The 8223-nt window shown below is 37.4% G+C and overlaps 1 long non-coding RNA gene across 1 annotated transcript; it reads left to right on the plus strand.

Annotated features, from left to right (window-relative positions):
- Positions 1 to 1052: 1052 nt before the first annotated feature.
- On the plus strand, positions 1053 to 4812 carry LOC140602216 (uncharacterized). The gene is made up of 3 exons (XR_012005190.1): positions 1053 to 1387; positions 3037 to 3105; positions 3724 to 4812. It is a non-coding gene; the product is annotated as an uncharacterized lncRNA (long non-coding RNA).
- The last annotated feature ends 3411 nt before the right edge of the window (positions 4813 to 8223 follow it).

An 8223-nucleotide genomic window follows, 5' to 3' on the forward strand; every position in this document is an offset into this window, starting at 1 on the left:
GTGTGGTTTCTGGTGGAGTTGTTGGGGGCACGTGGGCATTGTGTGAGATGGGGACCCTTGCTGTAAATGCCCATTTCTGTGGGTACACACCCTCTAGACTGTTATTTTCTGGAGGGCAGGGACCATTTCTATCTTGTTCATCTTTGGATTCCCTGATGCCACATAGTCGGCGTATTTGTGGAATGAATGATTCACTTTTGCAGCCTTTTCCCTATGTGAAAGTCACTTTCCATGTAATGAAAGCAAATTCCTTCTGCATCTAGAAACCTTCAACATCCTCCAATCTTGATCTTAAAGAGGCCTTGTCTTGTTTTTTCTCTTTGGAAATGTTTGATGCTCACAGATGTAGGCTGTGCTCCAGGCAACCCTATAAGGCGTCACTTTATTTATTTAATATTCAAAATATCCACCACTCAGAGGTGAGCTTCCTGCCTCAAGTTACACAGCTGTCAAGCGACTACTAGATGAGCTTGAAACTCAGGTCTCTCTGACTTCAGACTCAGGCCCATAACCACCAGGCTTTTCTGCCTCACAACCAGCATTTCTGTCTCAGATTTGTTAATGCTTGTAGGTCTTCAGAATGGATTCCCAGGGATAACCAGGCCTCCTGACTATTTAAGTCAAGTTATTTGATTTGGTTTGATTAATAAATGTATTAAGAGAAGATATACGTTTTTAAGCCAAATAATAGTACCACTTGTTTTACAAAAACCTTTGCTTAGAACCTAGGATTCTATGGATGAAACCTCCAAATGGTACTAAGCTTCATCTCCCTTTTCTTTCAGCATTTGATCTGTCTGGGGGTGGACATGGTGTTTAGGTCCACACACTGAGATGAAAATTCACAAAAGGAGACTGATCTGTATTCCCTTTGTCAACCAGACTTGAACTGTAAGATTTTTCTCTCCCCCGCTTATTTTTCTTTTCCTTTGCTTTGCTGCTGCTGCTGCTTCTTCTTCTTCTTCTTCTTCTTCTTCTTCTTCTTCTTCTTTTTAAACCAATTTGACTTATTGTCTTAATATTGTATAGATGCAGCCCTGGTGATACTCAGGATGAGTTTGGTATTCTTCAAGATCTAAACACAATGGGGGTGACTTAAGGACAGAGTTTCAGCTTTGCTTCTGACTCTCCTTGGTTTTGTGGGTTTAACTTAATGTTATTTGAAAGTTTTTGTGTGTGTGTGGTTGAATATATACTATAACTTGTTCTTTTGTGACAACAAGATTTATACTGGCGGTGTCTCTCATACCACTGGAAACTGGAAGGAAATCTACAGTGTGAACCTCCGGGAGTTTTAAAAAGACAGCAGCCGTTATTCGGTGGTGATGGGTTCAGGCTGTCCTTGAGCCTAGTTACATACAGCCTTATGCTCTACCCTGGATCTCAGGTGAGATCAGTGTGCAAATGGTCTGTCAGATATTTAATACATCACCTATGCATTTCGACCACTTCCCTGCCTTCTCCTTAATTAAGATTTCTTCAGTGAGTAAGATTTCAGGAGAAAGAAAAGATCTGATGGAACTGTATTAAATACCAACTCACTTCCCAGGTTTTTGAGTTTTTTTACTTAAATTAACTTGGCCTGAAAGACGAAGGGATTTGAACAAAGTATAGAAGCTAGTGTTCCATTTTGTGTATCATTTTGGCTCCAGAGAGCTGCTTCTGGTAAAAATGAGCCTGTGAGATGGAGCTGTTTTATGCAAGGGCTAACAATACTAGTCTTTTATAAATCATAAATCCTCTTAACCTCAAACAATTTGGAGCCACCAACTGTAATCTATAAGGTTTCAACTCACAGGGATTTCATTTCTTCTCAGTGCCTTTCAGGCCATTAGGCAAATATTTACATGAAGTCCTCAGCTATTAGGGGATTTAAAATCATTTTGTGTTGGAATAGAAATTTCTGGTCTATACCTCCTCTGTTGAATTTTTTGATATGAGTTTTATGTGTTCCTTTTGTATTTTCTGCAGGTTTGGCAGCCATTTGATTTAATTTCTTTTAGAAATAATTTGTAATAGACAAACCTTAGGTTGTTTTTTGTTTTGTTTTTTGTTTTGTTTTTGGATGAGGAGAACAGTGAGGTAGACAAATTATCATTGCGTAATTCTTTCTTTTTGTGGTTTCCCCTGCACCATGTGTTTCTGTTTTTGAAAATAAATAGGAATCAATGATAGTTATTACTTGACACTATAGCAATCAAGATCCTTTAGCATAAGCAATGGCAAACAACTCTAGAAAACTTGAGCAGAAAAGGAGTTTATTGGGTACTTCAAAATCAAAGAGAGGGCTAGAAGATTGATCTCTGATGAGCAGAGAAATCAGCAAGACTAGATGGTGGAGAACAGGAACTATTGAACAAACCCATCAGGATGCAACTATGGAGGGAGACAACCAGTGAGCACCAACTGTTTATTTCCTCCCTCCCTTCTGTGTTATCATTCTGAGCAGATTCACTGCAGTCCTGGAAGACAAGGTCTGATTAGCATAGCTCCATCACATGCTTCATCTTTGTCTGGGGAAAGACAGAGCATGTTTTTTGGGATAACTCAACGATCCATATAATGGAATCTCTCTGAAAGGAAATATGGCTCTGTTAGGAAAGAGAACTGAATGCTGAGGAGCCAAAAACAACATCCACTTATTGCTTAACATCACACTTAGAGAAATAAGCAAAAAAATTCCATTTTCTTCTTGCACCTAGTGCAGGATTCCAAAAATTCAGTAAGTCTCTTTACAAATTAATCTTACCTCAGTGAGAAGAATCTGATCATCTTAGACTCAATTCAATGAGACAGTTGTGTAATCCCTTTAGCTTCAAAGTGGAGAGAATACCAGGAACAATACCCTTGATTCAATTCCACACTGTAAGCTGGGCAGTTTAGAAGAATGGCCTGGGTTTTCCTCCAAGCACTAATGAAAGTTAATGATCAAGAACTGGGCTACATGCTTTTATATGGTTGCTTATTATGAGCTATTTAACTTTTACAGCTTTATTAAATGTTTTATGGAAAGGTTTATTTCATGTTTTATTATAGCTCTGTAGGATGGCCATGTTTGACTAAGAAGTCTGACAGATGAGCACAAATGTTTTGCAAATATCACTGGTAAGCAGTTTCTGGGTAAAATTATGTTTCATTTTGACATTTTGTGGAGGCTGGGTGGGAGTGTTCTCTTTAACGAAGCCCAGTAGAGCTGGGTGATATAACAGGAGAGGAGTAGAAAGTTGAAGGAGCATGCCCCACGTTCTGATTTTTAGATGCAAAAAATAAATTAATTAAAATAAAATATGTTATAGAAGTCCACTTTGGCTGAAAGTGAACATTTGAGTTAAGAACCCCTCCCTCTACTCAAAATATATCTAGCTGATATTAAATGTGCTTTATAAAGCTAAAAATAATATTTTACAGTGTATTTATTTTACTTTACAATAAATTCATGAGGTTGTAAAATAATAATAATTACCGTTGTTCTAAGCCTTTTTCTAAGCACCTGACATTCAATATCTCATTTAATCCTTATGATAAGATATTAGCTGAGTATGAATATTGACCTCATTTTATAGGTGGGGAAACTAAACCTTCTATAAGTTTCCCAAACATTTGACTCCAAGTCCAATTTATATCTCACCCTGTCACAGAGACCTAACTGCCTGATAGTCTGATGTGTGAGCCATTCAAGTTATCAATTGATCTTTGAGACATCTTTTTCTTATTTTTCTACAGACAACATAAAAACTATTGAGGACAATGCATTCTAAGGCTACAGTCACACTGGCTGTATCTCAAGTTTGCCTTGTGAATACTCTTGCCATCCTCAACCTGACTACAGGTCACTACCTTTTTAGAAAAAAGCTCACATCTCCAGATTCTTGGTTCCCATTTGTCACCTTTGCTGGGAAATATGGGCCATTAAGTTGAACTTTTCCCTGCAAAGCAAGAATATAGCTATTTGGAAATCAAAGTGTCATGTAAAAAATTCCTGAATACTTGCCTAATTTTTATCAAGAATACAAATTTTGTTTTTCTCCTCCCAATTTTGTTAATGTTGCAATGAAGAATTCAGCTGAAATACCATTTCTTTGCAAAAACACCCCACATCTACCCCTTAGACAACTTGACTTTGTGTAACATATGTTTAAGGTATAATACAGCATTTAACCTGCGATTCATTGAGAGCCAACTATGTCTCAGTGACTGTTATGAGTACTTTACATATGTTGTTACACCTCACTTAATTGTCACCACAGAACTAAGTATTATCTTTTTATACATGGGGAACCTGATACCTCATAAACAGAAAGTTTATGGGGCAGATCTGGGTTTCAAACCTAGGTCTCTGTCTCCAGGACTCAATTTTCTTTCCTGTACTCCATATGGTCTTTTCCTGGAGGTGAAAGAAGGGCATCCTTAAGGATGTCCTAATTAAGCTCATTGGGGGGAATTTTCTAACGTGTTGTGATGTTTAAATTAGGGAGATATTTGAAGATAGGTGCCCTCATTGGGGCTATAAAATAAAAAGCCTTTGGCTTTATCAATAGGAAAGTCTCCAATTTACAATCTTATTGTACTGCCCTACCTTCTCCCTACTCTGAAAGTCCTTCCTCTTCTCCTGCTCAAGCAGCAATCTCAGTCCCCAGGGTAAAGTCCAAAGAATTTACCAGGCATATTTAAGGCCTAAAAGTTGATATGAGGGCAGCCTGGGTGGCTCAGCGGTTTAGCACCGCCTTCAGCCCAGGGTGTGATCCTGGAGACCTGAGATCGAGTCCCACATCTGGCTCCCTGCATGGATCCTGCTTCTCCCTCTGCCTGTGTCTCTGCCTCTCTCTCTGTGTCTCTCATGAGTAAATAAATAAAATCTTTAAAAAAATTGAAAAATAAATGTTGATATGACTCTTGAACATGGTGAAACTTGGCATTTGTGAGTACATCTGTATGTGTATGTTTAGTTACAGGGGTGTGGGGTAGGGTATGAGCAAGAGGAGACATTATCCAAAGGGATATGTGTATGACTTATATATGTGTTTCCTTGCTGGGGAAGGGGAGTATAAAATCAAAAGGTGTGTGTATGTGTGTGTGTGTGTGTGTGTGTGTGTGTGTAAATAAGGTTTGTGTGTATAAGGGATGATTATGCAGTCATGTGTATATTAATTAATGGTTTGTGTGTGTAATCACAGTAGCAAGCATGTAAATTGGGAGAGAACATGTGCTCATGTGGGAAGGAAGAAGTATCCAAATCCCAGGTTTAGAGTTCAACTGAGGAAAACGTATGGATTTACACAATTCAAAATATATATATATATATATATATATATATATAATAGAATATTGCTCAGCCGTCAGAAAGAATAAAATCTTGCATTTGCAATGATGTGGATAGAACCAGAGGATATTATGCTAAGTGAAATGTCAGTCAGAGAGTTCAATAAAATACCATATGATTTCACTCATATTTGGAATTTAATAAATAAGACAAATGTACATAGGGGAAGGGGAAGAAAAATAAAACAAGATGAAAACAGAGAGAGAAGTAAACCATAAGAGACTCTTAGTTATAGGAAACGAACTGAAGGTTGCAGAAAGGGAGAGGGGGTAGGGGGATGGGATAACTGGGTTATGGGCATTAATGAGGGCACGTGATGTGATGAGCACTGGGTATTGTGTGCAACTGATGAATCACTAAATTTTACCCTTGAAACTAATAATATACTATATGTTAACTAAATTGAATTTAAATAAGAATTTTTTTTTAAATCCCCTAAAAGTTGACCTACGTAAATTTACCCTAGATTAATGGTATAGGAAGTAGAAATGCACCACATGCACACACATCAAGCTACTTTGAATAAAGCACAACCAGAAATAGGACAGATCCATTTTGGATATTCCCTGAGGAATCAGTACAAAAGGGACAGTATCATAGGGCACTTTACCTGCTACTTCACCCTGAGCTAATTATTTTTATGTGTCTTTCCGGATTTCTACAGAGTGGACTAGCTCTGTAGAAACTGTTAAGCCTTTCAAATATATCAAGATACTGGTTAGCAAGGGATAGAACAAATAACCAGCAATTAGGTTTGTTACCAACTAACTGTGAATAACCTGGGAAATCACCTAGGCTTATTATACCTCAGACTTTGCATCCCCTAAACAAGCAGTAGAGTATTTGTCCAACCTACTGTTCAGGGCTGTTTTATTGTGGCCAATGAAATAATGTGAAAGCTTATGAATAGCATATATATTATAAAGCAAATAAATTGTTATTGATTTTGTTGTTGTCTTGGAACCAAGTTATTGAATGTACTTGTTGCTTAGGTTCTCTGCTAACTGATTAAGTGAAATGAGCACCTAATGTAAAAACACAGGAGTTGAAAATGTGAGCTTGAGCACTACTTTCAAGTAGTGCTTTGGCACAGTGGTTTTTACCTCTTGAGCCTTAAGAGTGTCCACATTTGTAAAGTAAATTTATGATACTCTGATTAACTCATAGGATTACTTTAAGGACTCCATGGGATGTGGGAGCACTTTGTAAGCTTCCAAATATCATTCACATGAAGAGGGTATTAGTGTTTCCCTCATCCTCTCCTAGCAAATTTCACTTTATCTTGGTTCATGTGATAAAGGGAAGGTTTGAGAGCTTTGCCAATAAATACACATTTTGTTTACCTCCCTGTCTTTGAGCACATAATTAACAGCTGGCTGGTGTTCATGGACCCAGATGTGTTATTGTGAATTAGGATTAAGAGGCTCTCTAACCACTAAAGCTTCTTGAAAGTTAGTTTATCATGTAACACTGAATAATTGGCTAGGCAATTGATGAACATTTAACTAATGACTTTATGTTGTTTTATTAGCCTATGTATTTTTAGTTTTATATCTTCAAGCTTAATATCTAGATACTAATTGATTCATTCATCAAACATTTATGGAGTTCTTACCTGGTTCCAAGTAGAAATTAGGTCTCTGGAGATGAAAAATACTTGGTCCTTGTTTCCAAATAGCTCCAAGTCTAGTTAGGAAACAGGTAAAAACTAAAAAAAAAAAAATGATTCCAGAAAGGTGCAGTAGGTACATTAATAGAAACATAGATGCAGGTGCTGTGGGAGAAGAGAGGATGAGAGCCTAATTCTGACATTTGCCCCAGATGTTGGAGGTTATGATGGACCTGAGTCTTGAAGGATCCATGAAAGTTTACCATGCAGAGAGGAGGGAGAAAGATTTGAGGCAGGGGAAACGATAATACAGACATGAAAGTGTGAAAATGAATCGTATATAGTAGAATTGAAAGTAGATTGATATTGACCCATTAGGATACCTACGAGGATACAGTTGATACTTCTCTCCTAAGAGTGGGAGAAGTAGTGACCAATTTATTAAGGACTTGGAATTCCAAACTGAGAAACTCGAGTTCTCTCTGCATTCAAGGATGCACTATAGGCAGGAAGATAAATAACATAATCAAAGTTGTAGTTTAGGAAGGGTCAAAAACAAACTTTTGTTGAACATCTACTATATACTCTGTGTGAAGCTGTGACAGACTAAAGATAAACTATCTTGAGGATTCTGATCTACTGGAATTTATAGTAAAGTACATGGTGGGGACTGTGAAGTTTTCAGCCCTTGATTAGTTTAGAGTATAAAGGCACCAGGATGGAGAAATTCAGTCCATTAGAGCAATACCAGAAGATAGCCCGGTAAATAGTGGTGTTTGGGCCAGAATTTGTTCATATCACCCTCCTCCACTCTACCCCAAAGTATTCTGATAAGGAGACTCTTCCAAACCTTTGTGAGTGGGTACAAGTGCCAGTCACATACCCTATTATTAGCAAACATCAAGTATAGGCCTCTTCTACTTTGGAAAAGAAAAGAGATACTTCTGAGTACTATGAAAATATACTCTGTAAAAGAAGAATCCTCTAGGCCTATGAAAATTTATGGCAGAGAAAAGGAACACATTTCTTTGTGTTGGATTAGAAGATGAAGATCATTATCTTCAAAAATTATTTTTTGATGGGAAATGGAAAATTGTTTGACAGTAAGATGCAAATAGACACAGGCTTTTTAAAGATAAGAGCAGAGAATAATGAGATGAGAACATTCTGAAATGAAAATACAGCAAGATGAAATGTGAAGACAGTAAGTTGAGCAGAAAAGAGAACTGGGTGAAATAAGGAAGATGTAGTAGCCAATTTAGTTAATCGACGTGCTTATTCCTCTCTCTGAGCC

This window comes from Canis lupus, chromosome 13 (genome assembly GCF_048164855.1).
Source record: "Canis lupus baileyi chromosome 13, mCanLup2.hap1, whole genome shotgun sequence".
NCBI lineage: Eukaryota > Metazoa > Chordata > Mammalia > Carnivora > Canidae > Canis > Canis lupus.